Source organism: Macaca thibetana, chromosome 12, assembly GCF_024542745.1.
Source record: "Macaca thibetana thibetana isolate TM-01 chromosome 12, ASM2454274v1, whole genome shotgun sequence".
In the NCBI taxonomy this organism is placed as follows: Eukaryota; Metazoa; Chordata; class Mammalia; order Primates; family Cercopithecidae; genus Macaca; species Macaca thibetana.
Window position 1 is genome coordinate 16425596 of NC_065589.1, and position 18392 is coordinate 16443987.

An 18392-nucleotide genomic window follows, 5' to 3' on the forward strand; every position below is an offset into this window, starting at 1 on the left:
TTTCAGGCCCATCTCTTCTCCCCTAAGATCTGGCTTCTGAAATTATCCCTTGCTATTGTCCACAAACATGATCTCTAGCTCCATTGGATATTTCCCTTCAGCTTCCAAATGTGTTCTTCCTTTTCAAGTGCTTTTAAAGTATTTCCTTGATTCTACTGTCATCTATTTTCTTTCTTTTATCATCCACAAAAGAAAGAAAAGTAGGCTACATCTGCTGCTTTAATTATGTCACCTTCTACTTATTCTTCAGTCTGTTGTAATGTCACTTCTAATAGCAGCACATAATTGAAATTGCTGTCTCTAAGTCACCAATACTCTGCTGACTTTAAAGTCAAGGATTGTATTGTCCTTATCCTATACAATCCCTCTGAAGTAATTGTGCTTAACGCACATTTCTCTTCTCTGAAAATCTTTCTAATGTAGTCAATCTACAGTGCACCATTTTACTTTTCCTCCTGTATCTACTAACACTTCTTCTCCTACTTTTCCACTTATTCCTCTTCTGTTTTCCCCATATGCAGGAAGGTCCTAAAGGAACAATCCACTTTCCTTTTCTCATTTTTTTTTAATGTTGTCACTTCAATCATCTCTTCTTTATTGATAGAACTCAAATGCATATTTTAAAACTTATCTCTTTCCCTCTTCTGCATTTCAGATCTATCTATCATCCATCCATCTATCTATCTATCCTTTTTTTTTTTTTTTTTTTTTTTTTTTTTTTTTTTTTTTGAAACAGAGTCTCACTCTGTCACCCAGGCTGGAGTGCAGTGGCGTGAACTCAACTCACTGCAACCTCTGCCACCTTGGTTCAAGTGGTTCTCCTCCTCAGCCTCCCGAGTAGCTGGGATTACAGACACCTGCCACTCCACCTGGCTATTTTTTGTAGTTTTTAGTACAGATGGAGTTTCACCATCTTGGCCAAGCTGATCTTGAACTCCTGACTTTGTGATCCACCGGCCTCGGCTTCCCAAAGTGCTGGGATTACAGGAGTTAGCCACCGTGCCCAGACCAGATCTGTATTTCTAATGACCTGCTGGGCATCTCTCGAATTGAAAAAGTATGAAAAGGAACTAATAAATCTTTATATTGTTTCTTTCTTGAATGACCCATTCTCTTGTGTCCCCTGTATTGATCATGTTTTGGAGCCTTAAATTCATCTTTAGAATAGTCTTTTCTCCTCATCTTCCATACCCAGGTGATCTCTCAGTGCTTCCAATCCTATCTCCATACAGTCGTTTCCTCTTTTTTATTCCTGTTGCCATGACACCAATTCATAATCTCTCTTTTAAGCTTTTTAACTAGATGCTTCATTGGTGTCTCTTCTCTCCAATCCATTTTCTATGTTGCCATCATTACTCTTTCTAAAAGTTTAGGTCTGTTTACATCATTTTCCTACACACAAATCTGCTTTCTTTTCTGATTGCTAATAAAATAAGGTTAAAATATTTTTTAAAAATTGTAAACCCCCTCATAGTTCATACCTTAGCATTATCATAATTTGGATCAGTCTCTTTTTCCAGACTTCATTTTTCCAGTCATACCTCAAAATTATGAAAACACTAGTTGTAGAGAAATCTGCACTCCCATGTTTATTGCAGCATTATTCACAATAGCCAACATACAGAATCAACCTAAGTGCCCATTAATGGATTAATGGATAAAGAAAATATGACATATACACACAATGGAATATTATTCAGCCATTAAGAAGAATGAAATCCTGTCATTTGCAGCAACACAGATGGAACTGGAGGCCATTATGTTACATGAAATAAGCCAAGCCAGAAAGACAAAGATTGTTCTCATTCATATGTGGGAGCCAAAAAGTAGATCTTATGGAGATGAAAATAGAGAATAGATTGGTGGTTACCAGAGAGTAGGGGGAAATGGGAAAAGCCTAACTGTTCTAGAAGTTGACCTGCACAGCTCCATGTTACCTATTAGAAATAGTAATTAAGCACTTGCTCTATGCTGGATTCTATGTTATGTACTAAAGATGTAAAGATGAATAAGACAAAAACTTCTCTTAATTTTCACAGTCCTAATGCAGAAAAATAATAAAATATAGCGTGTTAGATGCTATGCTAGAGGAAATACAGGATTCTGAAGTATATACAATAAGGCAGCTTGCCTCATGCTTATAATAATTAAGCACTTGCTCTATGCTGGATTCTATGCTATGTGCCAAATATATAAAGAATAGTAAGACAACAACTGTGGAGGTTGCAGTGAGCTGAGACCGTGACCCTGCACTCTGTCTCAAAAACAAAATAAAATAAAATCCTATTTCTATTGGGAAGAATTATTCTGGCTGCCGTGTGAAGGATAAAATGGAAAGACAGGACCAGAGGAAGTGAAAATATTTAGAAACAGTTGCTAAATTTCTTCAAAGCAGATTCTTTGTTACATGAACAGAGAAATGTGAACTGACTTAGAAAACAGGCATACAAAACAAGATTTCGTGATTGCTTTATTGTTGATGATGCAAAATTAAGTAGAATGGATGATGGCCAATAGGTAGGGGTTATACTCTCTGGAGCTCAGAAAAGAGATCAGGAGTGGAGATGCAGATTTGAGCTTCATTAGCATACAGGTTTATATAGCTGTGGAAGCAGATGAGATCACTCAGAGAGGGTCTGTAGAGTGAGTACAGTACCTAAGACAGGACCTGCAGCAATGCCAATATTTTAAGCATTGTCAAAAGAAGAGGACTAGGTGGTCCTAGGAAACTCAGAGAAGCCATTGAAATTAGAAAAAGTTGGAAATGTCAAATGCAGCCAATGGTGGAAATAGGAGTTACATTTTAAAAATTTTAAAAAATTGGAGTTAGCCTTGAGGATATCATTTGTGAGTTTGGTGAGAGCACTTTCAGTGGAAGGTTGAGATGGAAGCTACATTGCTTTCTTCATTTACCTATTGTTAGGTCCCTCCCTTGGACAGGCCACCTTGGCAGCAGCCCTAGCCTTGCCTTTGGCGCTGGAGGTAAGGAGGTACAGAGACCACGGGCCACTACACTTTACTCCTCTCTTGGAGCGTTATTACAAGGCAACTTTGACATTTCTGCCTCTATTGATGTGCCAAGTATCTTATAAAAGAAGGCAGCAGCAAGGCTTCCTTTCAAGTGCGATTGTCTTGGGCTCCCTGCCATTGAGGGTTGGCACAGACCCACTTCTATCTCCACTTTATTGAAATTCTATTCATTTTCAAGAGGCAGGTCAAATGTTACTTCCTCCTAAAAATGCCCTCACTTCAACAGAGAATTCTCATTCTTCTGTGTTCTCAGAAGAACCATAAATGCTTTTATAAATTCAAATTTATTTGTATAAATTCAAAAAGCATTTAAAACTTTGCTTCACAGTTACATACGTAGCTCTGTCTTCCCCTGTTTGTATCCCAGATTTTATCTAGTAAGTTGAGATATTTAATCCTTGTTTATGGAATTGAAGTGTTTACATGCCATGGTTTGCCTGATCACAATAAATTATTTTGAAAGTTCAGACTTAGTTTTTCATGAAGGAGGACTACATTTTCACAGGGAAAAAAATCTATGAGACAATTGAAATCACTTTTGCTCTGTTTCATACTATGAATACCTCTTCAGGTATAGCTCTGAAGTTGGAGCTCTAGTCTTTGTATGTGAGAAAGACCTAGTGAATACTTCCTTGAATGGGGGGAGCAAATTGGACTCAATATTTTGTGACTATCGTCTGTGGGCAGCATTCTGAAAAATGCACAGTAATCTTGGGTCTGCCTGTAAATTAGGTTTGCTTTGGACAGTCAGCTGTATCAATATAACAAATAAGTGACTTGCTACTGGGGTGATGGTCTACTTTGCAATCTTTACCTTCAAGGACATATTGGAGCTGAATAAGTCATACAATTTTGCTCCTAAGGAAAGAAATTCTAAGCTTTTGACTAAATGAGGTTTATATTTCCTGCTGATCTTATGCCTTTTAAAAATATAATTTTATTTGTATGGTCTCAAATCTGGAAGAGTCATGTTTGGTACTTTAAGCTGATTATTGCCTATGTGATATTGAATTTGTGACATGTTTTCTCTGTAGTAGAGAAATATTTGAAATATGTATCCATTCTCAAGTCTCAAATGAATTATCAGGGTCCCTGAATGTAATAAAAGCTGAATACCAATGAGAAATATGTCAGTTTACAAAGTAGGCTTAGCCTTAAAGAAATCATGAATTTCTGAACTTTTTTGTTTCTTTCCAAAATACTGCCTTTCTATGAGCAAACTGATATTTGGCAGAAGACTTGATGAAAATAAGTAATACCGGAAAGTGCTAAGAACTCTTGAATTGTGCCCATGCTTTAACTGTTATTTGACTCCATTCCTCTTCCCACCAGAGCATATAGCAAATGATGTATATCAAATGCATAGTTGTAATTCATCAATTAGGTAGACTTATAATGCTGCATTTTCTTTTTTTTTTTTTTTTTTTTTTTTTTGAGACGGAGTCAGGCTGGAGTGCAGTGGCTGGATCTCAGCTCACTGCAAGCTCCGCCTCCCAGGTTCACGCCATTCTCCTGCCTCAGCCTCCCGAGTAGCTGGGACTACAGGCGCCCGCCACCACACCCGGCTAGTTTTTTTGTATTTTGTAGTAGAGACGGGGTTTCACCGTGTTAGCCAGGATGGTCTCGATCTCCTGACCTCATGATCCGCCCGTCTCGGCCTCCCAAAGTGCTGGGATTACAGGCTTGAGCCACCGCGCCCGGCCAATGCTGCATTTTCAAACTCAATGAAAATGCCCAAGCTGATCAATAGCTCAGTCAGTAGAGTTGATGCTAATATAATAGAGTGTTTTTTTTTTTCTTTAAGTATATTTATGGAAGCAGAGTAAAGAGCAAACTTTATTTCTTATGATAGCAGGGGTAGGATATCCTCACAGATGCAAAAGGAGACATGAACAGAATTTATATTCTGTATTTTAGAGTGTGTGTGTATGTGTGTGAGTGAGAAAGAGAGTTATTAAAATGGCTTAAATATCCTCAAGTGTTACACAAGGAGGAAAGTGTCATTGGAAAACAAATACTTGTTTTCTTGTTGGAATTATAATCATGTATTTTAATGAATGAGTTCCCTGTCATTAATGCCTTTAGGCTAATATTAAACAACATTGTAATGAAGTGAAATCATTTTTTCACGATAACAATGAAACTTTGCTTATATCTTTTTACAGTAGAAAATAGCAATAGATATTTTGGCATTTTAAAACAGTTCATTGAGAGTTTTCCATGGATACATAATTTTTTTTCCTTTGTCTAAATTCACTGCCAAAATATTTGGGACTGGACACTTGGGGTACTTGCTTCCTCTTTGGGTGCAGGCCTTATTTTCAATTCATGTAGTGTTGACCCAATAAATTCCGTCTGTTACAGTCAGAACCCACATCCATCCAAAGTCAAAGAAAAAACCTTGATGTTGGTGTCTACAGCTTCACTTCCTGCTTTATGGACTCCACTCTGGGGTGCCCTGTAAAGCTCCATCCTTTCATGAGGCTGAGGCATTCCTGATTTCCTGTACCACCCTCCTCTGTACTTCAGATCAATTTCAGTCAGTTAGGGCTCATTGTGATTTTTATTTACTGGTACCTTTCTAACGTTTCTGCATTTTATCCAGGCTCCGATACGTACGTGTATAGCTCTGTCCCTAGTAGAGGATTTCCAGGCATCCGTGTCCAGGGGAGAAAGCAACAGTCTCTTCCTGGCCCGTAGAAGTCATGGGCCCACACTTTAACCACACAAGCCTGTCTTCACTCCTAGGCCTGTGATGGACATTCAAGTCCCTGTGACCTAAAACCACCAGCAGCTCTTTTCTCCTTTAACTTTTGGTCCTTTCATAGTCCATATTTCTTCAAATAACTTTAATAGTTTCTGTGATCTGTGGTCTATGCATTGCATAATCATCTTTCTTTCTCTACATGTATAGGTATAAACCCTTTTAAATATTTCTTGGAAAGAGCAATTCATTTTTAGTTTATTTGTTCCCATTATTCAAACTCAGACGTGTTCTATGGGACAAACCAACCACTAGAGCCAATGTGGACCAAATAATAGGGTCTTTTCTCTTGTTTTAAAAAATATGTGCACACAATTTTTATGGGTTTCACCTCTGTTACCATTGGGCACACAATTCTGCTGAAGCCACAGTTATTTTGCAAGTCAGCGAGGACTTCTCCAGCACTGGGTTGGAGTTACATTGGTAACTTTGCTCTAAATTCCCCCTTTAATGGAAAAAAATATGGATAGAAGGCGAGGAGCATAAATCTTACAAGTTGCTTTTGCGTGACCAGCCAGAACCAGCCCTAAATGAAGACACTGTATGCTGCTGGCGGCTGTACTCTCTTCATTCCGATTTCAATAAGTATCTGGCAGCCACAGAAGCATTAGAAGGTAAAAGGGGATCAACCAGTTGTTAATCCAGTTGTGACTTTGGTTTGGGGTTCATTTCTTCAAACAGCCAGGTTGTGTGTTGTTCTGTGATTGAGTGCTTTTGTCCTGACAGAACTTTTCATTTTGTACCTTTCACCATTGTTTTTGGCCACGGACCAAGCCTCACATCTTCTGGTCACAGAATTCCTTTCTGCAAACCCCAGTGTAGGCCAAGGCCTCCGGGTAACATGAGACGCCTCCATTTCCCAGTAGACAGCACATTAAAGTGAGGTCTGTTGGCCAGCTGCAGAGACAGGTGTTATTCTCTTTTAATTCACACCACCCCCATTTATTTGTCCTAAGAATTCCTCTTACAGTGTTGTTCACAAATGCTGAAGGAATTGGGCAGATTTTATAGGTGGTGGATTCTGGGATTAAAGTGCTTCACCTGCTGGGTAGTTTAGCTTCATGAACAATACTTTCAGATTTAGCACACATTCTTTTTGTTGTTGTGTTTGTTTGCCCTCTATTAATGGGCGAGAAGAGGCACAGTGCCGCTCAAAAGTCCACCACACAATGTGTTTACCGACTCAGATTCCATCTTCACTCTTTGAAGAAGGCTGACTCATGCTGCTTTCTGAGAAACTGGAGAAGAAAAGTAAATGCTATGATCATTGTCCCTTTTTCATCCATACAGCAGAGCCATGAAAACCTGCACTGATTGAGTCCTATCAAATTTAATGTTGGAAGGCCTAATCCAGATCATTTTTTATAGCTCTATTATGCAGATGGAAAAGGATCAAATATCACAGTGTTTACTACAGATTTTGCTGTTGTTTCAAATATGACTTTGAAGAGTTCTATGATTTTCATTGGAGAAGGAGCTTATAGGATGCGTGAGGGTCCAAGATGTGGTCTATCTGGTAGAAATCACCACGTTCAACTCTTACCTCTCCTAATTGGGCAACTCTATTTCTAAGTTGCATGAGTTTGTTTGTCTTCCTGATCTGAAATTTAGCCATGAAAAGCCCTCTTTGAGTGACCTCAACAGTGTTTCAGAAGCAACCTGTCCAACCCTCTGGGTTGATTTGCACAGGCTTGGCTCACTGCTTTTTATGTGCCTGAATGTGCTTCCATCTTTCCTTCTTCAAGGCCCAGCTTCTTAAATGCCTGCTCAGATAGGAGCTTCAGTGGCATGCAAAGGCATCAGTGACATCTGTTCAAGGGCCTTTCTTTTCTTTCCATTATTTTTTATTTAAATCCATTATCCTATAAATTCCAAGAGGACAGGAAAAGGGTCTTCTGATCCACCCTTGTGTTGCCTCTGTCAGCAGTAACTATTTATTAAATAAATGAGAATACAATTTTCCAGCTCTGGAGACAAGTCTTGCATTTAGTTTGACAGAGTCACAAGTGCAAAAGGCTGATTTCATTATTTTTTTATGGTGTCTCTCTTTCAGGATAGTTGACTGGCAGGATTTGAGGTGGATAGCAATATTTATTAGACTAAAGGCTATTTAATGCAAATTTCTATGTCATTAGCACAATATATTTTTTATTTTTAATTGATTTAGGTAATGTGTAAGTAAATGGTATATATATCCAGTGAAACTACGAGATGAACAAAGTGACTATGAGTTCATATAATTTCTTTGTAACTTTAAGAATTGTCTCTTTTAAGATGTTTGGATATAACATAGGACAAACAGGAGACAATATCTGGCTCCCTATCTTCCAGCATTCCCAGAAGCTGGGTTTTAAAGAAAATCAACATGTTCTTCATTTAAATGCCCAAAGGCTGTTGCATCTGTGGACTCTTCCTCCCTTCCTTCAGGCAGGAAATCAGATAAGCCTGGATGGTAGCGAGACTTCATAAGTGGCCTCCTACCTTACTGTTACTTGTGACTCTCTGAAGAAACCTGGGCCATTGCTATGTTTGCCAATCCAGTGCTGCCCAACACACGCTGCATTCCAACCATAAACATAATAAGACATGCACTATGCATTTGATGTTCTTCCAGGCCTTGGTGTCTTTGCATGTGACATTTCCTCTGCCTGAGCTGCTTCCTGGCTTCTTCTTTTCCCTGTCGTCACCTGGTGAATCGCGACTTTTCTTGTAGCCCTGAAAATCAAGCACCTTCTTATCTGAGATAACTTCCTACCTTTTCTAAGCAGAGCTGGCTACTTCCTTCCTACTTGGTTTCTTGCCCACACCCCATTTTATAATGCATCATGTGATCTTTCTTCTAATCTTTGTTTGCTTTGGAGTGTTTGTTTTATACATAAGCCATGAGTTCCTTGAAGGTGAGAACTGTATCTTACTCACCCTTGTGCATATAAGGTTTTCTTCACACCTTTCCCTTCCAAACTTCCGAACCCTGCTCTGTCTTGCAGAGTCCAAGACTCTGTAGGTGCTCAACTAATTTTGGTTAAATGAATGATTGGATAAATATGTGAGGAGTAAAGAAAATCATACTGATAATTGGTCTTGAAAGGTTTGGGAGGATGAAGACAGCCTCTAAACTCTGGGAGGGAGTCAACGAATGAAGGATAAGGAAGGGTCCAAACTTTACGGACTCGTTCTCTTGGACATAGTACAAATTGGTTACAATGGACTCATCAGACCTTTATGTAACTTTTTCCTTCCCATCTATTTATTACTACTGTTTTCAGAAGCGGCACATGATAAGTAGACAGTGTGGACAATTACTAGTATGATATCCTCCCCACTTCCCAGCAACTGGCGATCATGAACCATTTTATGCAGTGTTTTTTATCTGCAAATAAAATAAGTTTTACCTCTGCTTCAAAATAAAATCAGGCTTAATACACTGCTGCACCAAGATAAATATTAAAGAGCATTGTATTTGTTTTACTGTATGGAAAGTGGTGATTTTTGATTATGTGGTCTTTCTGGGATGATCTGTTTCATTCCTTCTGTTCTCAACCTCTGTGCATATCCAGCTGCGGACAAATAGTCTGGTAAGATTCTGAGTACTTTTTTAAATCCTCAAAACAACCAATTAAGAAAGATGCTATTAAATCCCAGTTTTACAGGGGAAGAAACTGAGGCTGAGAGCAGTTAAGTATGTTACCCAAAGGGCACACCGTTGTAAAGAGGCAAAACTGAAACTAGAACCCATTCAGTCTGGGTTGAGTCTGTGCTTTTAACTACCGTGATAAACGATCTCTTCTTCAGAAGTTGACCCTGTACTGTGTGAAGGAAAATTTATTTACAGGGATGAAAACTGGGCAGCTGGTTCAAAGGATCCCTTGGAACTACTCCATAGAAGGATAAAGAGTAGAGACAATAATAAGCTCACTTGTAGTTTTAGACCCTGGTAAACTTTTGGATGCTCCTGCAATTTCATACTTCAAATGAAATAACTGAATATTTCCTGAAGTAAGTAACCAGCTCTCTAACTTGGCAGAAATCTCTAACTTCACTTAACTCATGCAGGGGGCCATGACATACAGCCTAAGTGCCCAGGAATTTTAAGTTAAGATGTATTTATGTAGTGAAATTGTGTGTGTGTGTGTGTGTGTGTGTGTGTGTGTGTGGTTGTTTTACCCTTTTCTTCCTGCTTGGAAAAAATTTAAATATTTAAAGTTATCTACAAATTGTAATATTTCCCTAGAAAGCAAGCATCACAAAGATAAACATTAGCTGTCAGAAAAGCTTCATATCATCCGAGATGAAGGTGGTGCTTTTTTATTACAGTATCTGAGAAAAGCTTTCAGTGAAATTCAGTAATCCCTCACTTCTGATTCCATGTCTACTGAGATGTTCAAATTTGAGTGCGGCCCTTGGTAAAGCACTGACTGCTGAAAGGTAGCTCTGTCCCATGGGAGGATTTAGAATGAGATCTAGTAGAAATTTTCATTCAAGTTGAATGGAAAACAGAAAAGTGAGTGTTCTACGGACAGCAGAAGTCTGGCAACGATGGATTTGCCCTGTGAGTGAAAGTCTAGGAATGTGTGTCCTTCCCACAGTTGGTTTATTAAGGAAGTCCTGCAAGTTAATATCACAGTACCTGTTTGAATACAGGTATAAATTCCTTGAAAATCCACAAATTAACTCTCAGTGGAAATCTTGATACCCACCAAATGATGTTTTTATGTCTATGTATTCATCAATCTAATAATTTTTTAAGAGAGAGCGGTGTGTTTATTCTATTGAGTAGAATACTATTGTTTTTCTTTTCTTCTTTGTCTTCTTTTTTCTTTTCTTTTCTTTTCTTTTTTTTAAGATGAAGTCTCGCTCTATCACCCAGGCTGGAGTGCAGTGGTGCAATCTGACTCACTGCAACTTCTGCCTCCTGGGTTCAAGTGATTGTTCTACCTCAGCCTCCCAAGTAGCTGGGATTACAGGCATGCACCACTACACCCAGCTAATTTTTGTATTTTTAGCAGAGACAGGGTTTCACCATGTTGGCCAGGCTGGTCTTGAGCTCCTGATCTCAGGTGATCCACCCTCCTCTGCCTCCCAAACTGTTGGGATTACAGGCATGAGCCACCGCGCCCAGCCTATTTTTCTTTTATTTGTAAATTTAGGTATTTCTGAAGACAATATTAATTGACAGTCATTATCCTTCTTCTTCAAATATGCTTGCATAAATCTATGGCATGAAATGCACACACTTCCGACAGGACTCCTTTAGTAATACTCTCTCAGTTTACAAGATTCCCTGACACCATAGCATGACTGGATGAATTATTCTCCAGACATAGCCTAATTTCCAATGGTCATATTTCTTAAATATTTTTGAAATTATTTTTACTAGAAATTTGTAAGATTATCAAATTCAGTATTTTTCTAATGGACAAAATTGTACCTGAACTGTCTTAAAAGTGCCACTTTTTATTTTTTAAAAGCAACAGAAAATGAAAGGCATTCATTTTATAACTCCCTAGCGTGGATCCTTCTCCTGTTAGCAAACTCAAATTTTTAGGAAGCTTGAATTCTTCCAATTCCATTTTAATGCCATTTTTCTCTCATTCCGTTTTCAGAGGCAATGAAGAACAGCTGGTCACCATTCTCTGTAATAATAACCTTCATATAGTTGAAACCCAAACGGTTTTGGACATGGTACTTACAAAAACATCTCCTTGCAAATGATGTAGCCTATTTGGTATTTCCCCTGTAAATAGCTAGATTCCTTATAGCCGACCCTTCCAGCAACTATCAAATTTTAGCTCTGTTTAGTATAATGGCAAGCATTTTCTGCTTTGTCTATTCAGGAATGTCTTCCTAGGAGGTTTCACAATAAAATTTATTGTGTTTAATTTATGACGTACAATGTAAGAAGAATGGAATGCTTTTCTGTTAGGATTTGCATTGATAATGAAAGGTTACTATAGTGCTGGTCTGCTTTGACCAAATTTGCCAAATTCTGAAGAGAATGCCAATTAGAAGTCTCTAATGCTTTTCACTGGAACAGACTGAGGCCAGTACCTGGTGGTGGGGACCTGTCGCTGTTGGCCAGACTCTATTTTTAATTGGGAGAGAAGGCACATGCTAGATCAAATACAGTGTTTACTAAGTGACACCAACAATTCCAAGTCATAGCCACACCCCAAAAGAGCTGAGGAAGTGACTAAGTCCTTCTGAGGTCGTCTTTTCTATTAGTAGCAATGTAGCCAAAAGTCTGAAAACGCTCACATTTTGCTCTCTTTAGGAAAAGACAACATTGATTTTAGAGGTTTTTGTTATGGAGGCCAGGGGGATTTTTCCAGTGCAGCACAGAGAAAGCTGGGTTTGGATTGGGAAGCCAGACATTTCTTGGCGCCTATTCCCTACTTGAATGGGATTCGTTTGCCCCCTCCTCACCTCTCCCCAACCCCCAGGCAGCTAGAAGCCCCACCTCCTCGCTTGGACCATATGGGGAAGCTGGCTCAGTGGCTGTTATTCTACTGACTCCAAGTTCACGCAGCTGTTCATCCCCTGCTTAATGTACCGGTAATTACAGCAATGTGCTCTTCTCTTTCCAATCATGTAACTTTTACTAATGGAAAATGATTTGTTTTTAACAACTTCCATGCATTTCTTTCTCGTTTTAATAAGAAAGGGTGTCTTGTGGCATCGAGCGATTGAATTCTCTATAAAAAACAAAAGTCTCCATATGAGTTTCCAGCTCCATAGGAGGGCTCTGTGGGATTGGCCAAAGGTGGTGGGGAGACTTAAGTGGGTGTAACTAACTTGATATGAATAGGTCAGTTGGGAAACAAAGCGAGCTCATTGCCTTCTGCACATGGAGGTGGTGAAAGAACATTTTTTAAAAATGTGAAACTGGGAAGAATCAAAACTACGAATTGAGCTCTGCTTTCATGATCCAAACTCTATGTACTCCCAAAGAATTTTTAAAACAAATATCTGAAGAGGTTTTCACTTATTTTCATTCGATCTTTCAGAGCATGTAAATGCCCTCCTTTGATGAGAAATGTTGATGGTTGGGGTTGGGTGAGGGCTGAAATGATTACAAGTGCATCACTTGCTGTAGCCATGCTAAGCTACCAGGCACAGATCAAACAGGCATGTGTTCACTTGATCGTTTTATTTGTAGATAAAATATAGACACCTTGGACCTTCCTTCCCTATATCCCCTAAATGGCACTGGAAATCACTCTAAAAGGATCATTTTTAAAGCAAAACTTTTCCAACTCATTAGAGGATTTCAGTTTTAGACTTTTATTTTAAATAAATGGTTGAATAGCAGTTGTAACAAAGAATGTGAAGCCACACCCTTGTGTGTGGATGGAAATACTACTACACAACACACACAGCTAATTTTATCAGAAGGACGACAGCAAAAGGAATGCCTTCTTTACACGAGAACTCAAAAGTCAAGAGCACTGACAAGATGACAAACCATGATTGTGAAGTGGCTTTGCCACATCTTGACATTTTAAAGATTTATATAATTCAAGATTTATCTAAAATTATAAAATACATATCCTGAGCTGAAAATTCTTTGATGTTATGATGTATCCATATCTTTTAAGGACATTAATGTTATTTCTTGTGCATTTCCTTTCTTCTATTTGTGGTTAATAATGACATGGCAGCCAGAAATCATCTATCTTCTCCTCAGTCCTTCTTATCTAGCTCCCTCCAGAAGTCATTTTTTTCTTAGAGATTTCTTTGGAAATGTTATTAAGCTAGAGTGAAGTAATTTTTAAAAACACACATCGAAACTTAGAACTGAATAATTTTGAAATATTTGTAATAACTTTGGCAAAACCGTTGCTTTCCTTAAGAACCACAAGACCACACCAGCGGCAAAGAGGCGTGATTGTTCCTCTGGAGTCTTGAGAAGTTCCTCGTGTGACAGACTCCAGCAAAGGGGGTCTGTGCTTCGCTCCTCCATAAATGCACCACACAAGTCTAGATCTGATTTTGCCCTCTATGAATTCTTGTGCCTTGATTTATACAAAGCAAAAAATATGTTTAATATTTTAAAACTGGCTTCAGGAATTAGGATCTTCAGAATTAGTGGTCTGACTCTAGTCATGTGCATCTCTTACATCATCTTCTATTTTTTCAGATGGTTGCATCAGTAGCTTTGGGAATATTTTATTTTTAAAGTTTTAAGTCATTCTGACATCCACTAGACCATCAAAAATATAACTATGATCTAATGAATGCCCAAATAAGTTGTCGCATAATAACAACTACTTATCATGTTCACTTTCCCCATTATTCATTTATTCATTCAGTATTAATTGAACAACTCATATGTGCCAGGCATATTCTAGGGACCAAGGACGCAGCAGTGAACTCAAAATCTTAGTTTTATAAAGGTTGCAGTTCAGTAGGAGGACATAAACGAATAAAATATATAAGTAAAAAAAGTTAAATAGCAATGAGCTCTAAGGACAAAAAGCACTGTAAAGGGACAGAATGTGATGAGAGAGTTTCAATTTTACATGGAGTAAAAGAGAAGACCTCAATATGTGACTTTTGAGCACACAAGGGAAGGAACTAAGATATAAGCTTTGTAGATATTTGAGGGAAAAACTCTCCAAGCAAATAGTACAGCAATAGCAAATGTCCTAGGGGTTATGAATGTAGAGTGTTCAAGAGTACCGAGGAGGCCAGTGTGCCCAGCGTACAGATATTAGGAGATAAGTTTAGAGAAGTGAAGGAAGCCAGATCTTAGAAAACCGTAGTTTCTTATAAGGACTTTGGCTTTTACGTTGAGACCGGGGAAGCTGCTGGAGATTTTTGAACAGAAAAATGACAGAATCTCACATAACTTGTAACAAAATAATCCTGGCTGTTATGTTGAGAGTTGATTTAAGGGCAGCAAGGGAAGCAGCAGGGAGACAGGTTAGAAGGCTATTATAGTAAGCCAGGCAACAGGACAAAGGGTAAAGGTGGAGAAAGTAGATATAAATGGAGTTCCTACTATATAGCAGGCACTATGTTAGGCTTTGTGGATACATCAGGGGTAAAGCAGAGGCTGTGTTCCCAGGGGCTTTGCATTCTACTGGGAAGAGCCAGGCAATCAACAAATAAGCCAGTGCATACATAAAATATCAGGTGATGATAAGTTATATCGAGAGAAACCCTAACATGTTCCAAAGTTCATTATGGCAAACACCTAGAAACAAACACAGTCCTATATAGTGGGGACTGGAGAAGAAAAGTGTGGCATATTCAAACAGAGACTATTATGTAGCAATGAAAACTGAGTGATTATAACTACATGCAACATTGAAGATGGATCATAGCAATATAATAGGAATACAAAATAAGTTAGTTTATATTTAAAACATTACATTTTCCATAAAGCCAACACATGCAACCCAAACTAATATTTTTAAAGAAGTACAAATAGATGTGTTAACATATATCAAATGAAATCAAGAACATTGTTAATACAAGAATCGGGGTAGTAGTTGTCTTGAATGAGGAGTGGCAAAGAAATTATTGGGGTAGTCACATAGGTTTCTGTGAGTGTTCTAGCTTCATGTTGGATGTTGGATTATTGGATTTAATTATATTATTTGCAGGAAAGGAAGAATGGAAGGAAGGAAGGAAGGAAGGATGGGAGGCAGGGAGGAAGGAGGGAAGGGAGGAAGGAAGGGAGGGAGGGAGGGAAGGGAGGAAGGAAGGAAGGAGGGAGGGAGGGAGGAAGGAAGGAGGGAGGGAGGGAGTGAGGGAGGAAGGAAGGATGGGAGGCAGGGAGGAAGGAGGGAAGGGAGGAAGGAAGGAAGGAAGGAAGGAAGGAAGGATGGGAGGCAGGGAGGAAGGAGGGAAGGGAGGAAGGAAGGGAGGGAGGGAGGGCAGGCATTTGACAGGGTTAACATTGAATATATGCCGTGAACCATGGATTATAATTCATCTAACTGTGTTTCCCTGTGGTGTAGGGTTGGGAAAAGTTATGGAGTATTTGCTTTTATATATGTAAATTTGCCAGGGAAATCCTCTCTAATGAAATGACATTTGAGCAGAAGCATGAATGGATTGGAGAAGTGGTTGGAGGAACAAGGAGAAATTCCTGGCCGGAGTGGAGTGAGCGAAAAGAAAGCAGCGGGAGGTGAGGTCAGGGAGGAGCAGGAACAGGTCATCTTGGCCTTTGTAAGCTGTGAGGAATTCTGACTTATACTCCAGCAGACACTGAAAACAACTGAGAGGTTCTGAGCAGAGGAGTAACATTACCGGCTGTAAATTTTAAAAGGATCATTCATGCTGCAGTGTGGGAATACACCAGGGTTTCTCTGCACAACAGACATTTTGGACTGGATGATTCCTTGTTGTAACAGATATTCTTCTGCATTGTACGATGTTTACCAGCACCCCTGGCTTCTCCCTAATAAAGCTATAACGTCATCCCCTGCCCCCTAGTTATGACAACCAAAATTGTCTCCAGACATTGCCAAATCGGGGGCAAAGTCATTCTGCTTGAGCACCACTGGAATGTGCTGAAGGTGGCAAAAGACAGAATCAGGGAGAGGGGGTAGGAGGATGTTGTTGCGTCCACCAGAAGCAATGGCTGGGACTAGGGCAGAAAGGCTCTCTTTTCTAAACACACGTATTCATAGTTTGGGTCTGTACCCACGTGGCTGGAATCTCTACAATTTGAGGATATTCAGAAATTCCCAAAGATGAGATGCCAAATATTCGTTTACACTCAAATATTTCCCAAGGGCTATAGAAATGGGGTACATGTGAGCATGAAATCATCCATATGGTTATTCCTTAAGGACTAGGTCCAAACTGTCCGCTTCTTTTCCTCTTGGCTTTATCCAGTCTGACAACTCATTCTTTGATTTGCATCCAGGTGAGTTCCTTGAAGCCCTGAACCAAGGACTTCTTGTGTACTTTAACATGTGTTATATCTGAAGATATTCCGATTGGCAACATTTTTACCATAGAGAACTGTTTAAAGAAAATACTGCCAGCACACAACTCATCCACAAAGTGCTGTTTTTGAAGAAGATAGAGGAGGCTGTGACTGAGATCATCAGGGAATCAACCCGACACCCCAAACATAATAGGGCAAAGGAGTCAGATGAGAATTTTGTTCGGTAGGAGACACTGGACAACAAGACAGGACCCTTGACCTCAGAAAAGCAGGAATTCAGGAATATTACAGAACATGAAGTAGCAGAGCCATGGAGCAGAATGTACAGCACTAATCTTGAGCGCTTTCCCCTGAGGACTCTGCGCTGTTTTCACAAAGGCCTCTGGGAATGCCAGGCTGTGAAAGGTAGAAATGTACACACGGGGACAGGAGTGGCCTTCGGTCTAAAGAGTGAGCCACGCAGCTTTCTAGTTACCAGCCTTCCAGTAGTGGTACTGGGAAATGGTTTTATAGGAGAAACAAATCACCCGAATGCAGAAAATGCAATTCCACTGAAGCAAATCCAACTTCCTTTCCTGACGGAGAATGTAATTAAATCCTGCTTCAGGAGGACGGTTTGTATCCTCTGCTGCTGGGGGTCTCGGCTCATGCTCATCGCTGGTGTTTACAAGATGATGTTCCCTGCCTCCTGTGACATGCTGAGGCAGCCCTGACTTTGAAGATGGGGTGGTGGTGCATGCGAGGGAAGGGGGATGAGTAAGGCTGTGTTTTATTTGCAAAGCTTGGCTGTTCATCTCTCACATTCACATCTGACACCAGAAGCCCACACCATGCTTGACTTTTCCAAAACAGTGATTCTAATGTAACACCCTAATGAGCTGTATTCACTTACCTTTCAGAAGGAGACTGGGGGGACATACATCCACAAGGTGAGAGGCAGGGGTGATTGTAACAATATTAAATGTGATTACCACCAGCAGAAGTTCTACGAGATGAAGTGACTGAATCACGGCTCACGATGTCATCAAAATACAATTAAAAGTGCAATTTTACCTTACTTATTTAGTTATTCACTTGTATTTTGAAAGTTGAGTCATTGGCAGTAATCTCATCATGGCCTAAATGAAAAAAATCTAAGAGGTTCATGAATTTGCTACTCACTTTTGGTCCTACAGTCACTTTGTAACACACAATCTCTATTTGGAACATAGAATGTCCTGTCCAGGATATTAATCAAAACTCAAGTTTGTTGTGATATCAAATATCACATCTTCTCCCTTCTCAGTTTGGATCTGCTTCTCGCTGGAAGTTGACAAAGGGAAAGGGCTGTGGGGGTAGGGCTTCAGAGGCACCTGATTTCCTTTCTATCTTTTACACTGTGATCCTAATCCTCCCTCTAACAGCTCACCAGTGTCTGTCATTCAGATCCTAGCAGCAGGGAGACTTATTTGAGGGAGCAGGGAGCAGGGAGCAGCAGAGGAAAAGCCTTATTTGAACTGGACCTTCCTTATCAGGCTTCACATTTTCAGGGTTCAACCGATGGCTAAGGTTGATGTTTCTGCTCGAGAGTCATTTTCATGGATTTGCAGAAGACCCCACTGCTGAAGTCCCTTTCACCTGGACAGATAGATGTGTCTAATTATGATGGTAGATGGCAAAGCTTTGCAGCTCCCGGGGACACAGTATTCACTCCTA

The 18392-nt window shown here is 39.6% G+C and overlaps 1 long non-coding RNA gene across 1 annotated transcript; it reads left to right on the forward strand.

Annotated features, from left to right (window-relative positions):
- The first annotated feature begins 12294 nt into the window (after positions 1–12294).
- On the forward strand, positions 12295–17754 carry LOC126932904 (uncharacterized). The gene is made up of 2 exons (XR_007718368.1): positions 12295–12346; positions 16674–17754. It is a non-coding gene; the product is annotated as an uncharacterized LOC126932904 (long non-coding RNA).
- The last annotated feature ends 638 nt before the right edge of the window (positions 17755–18392 follow it).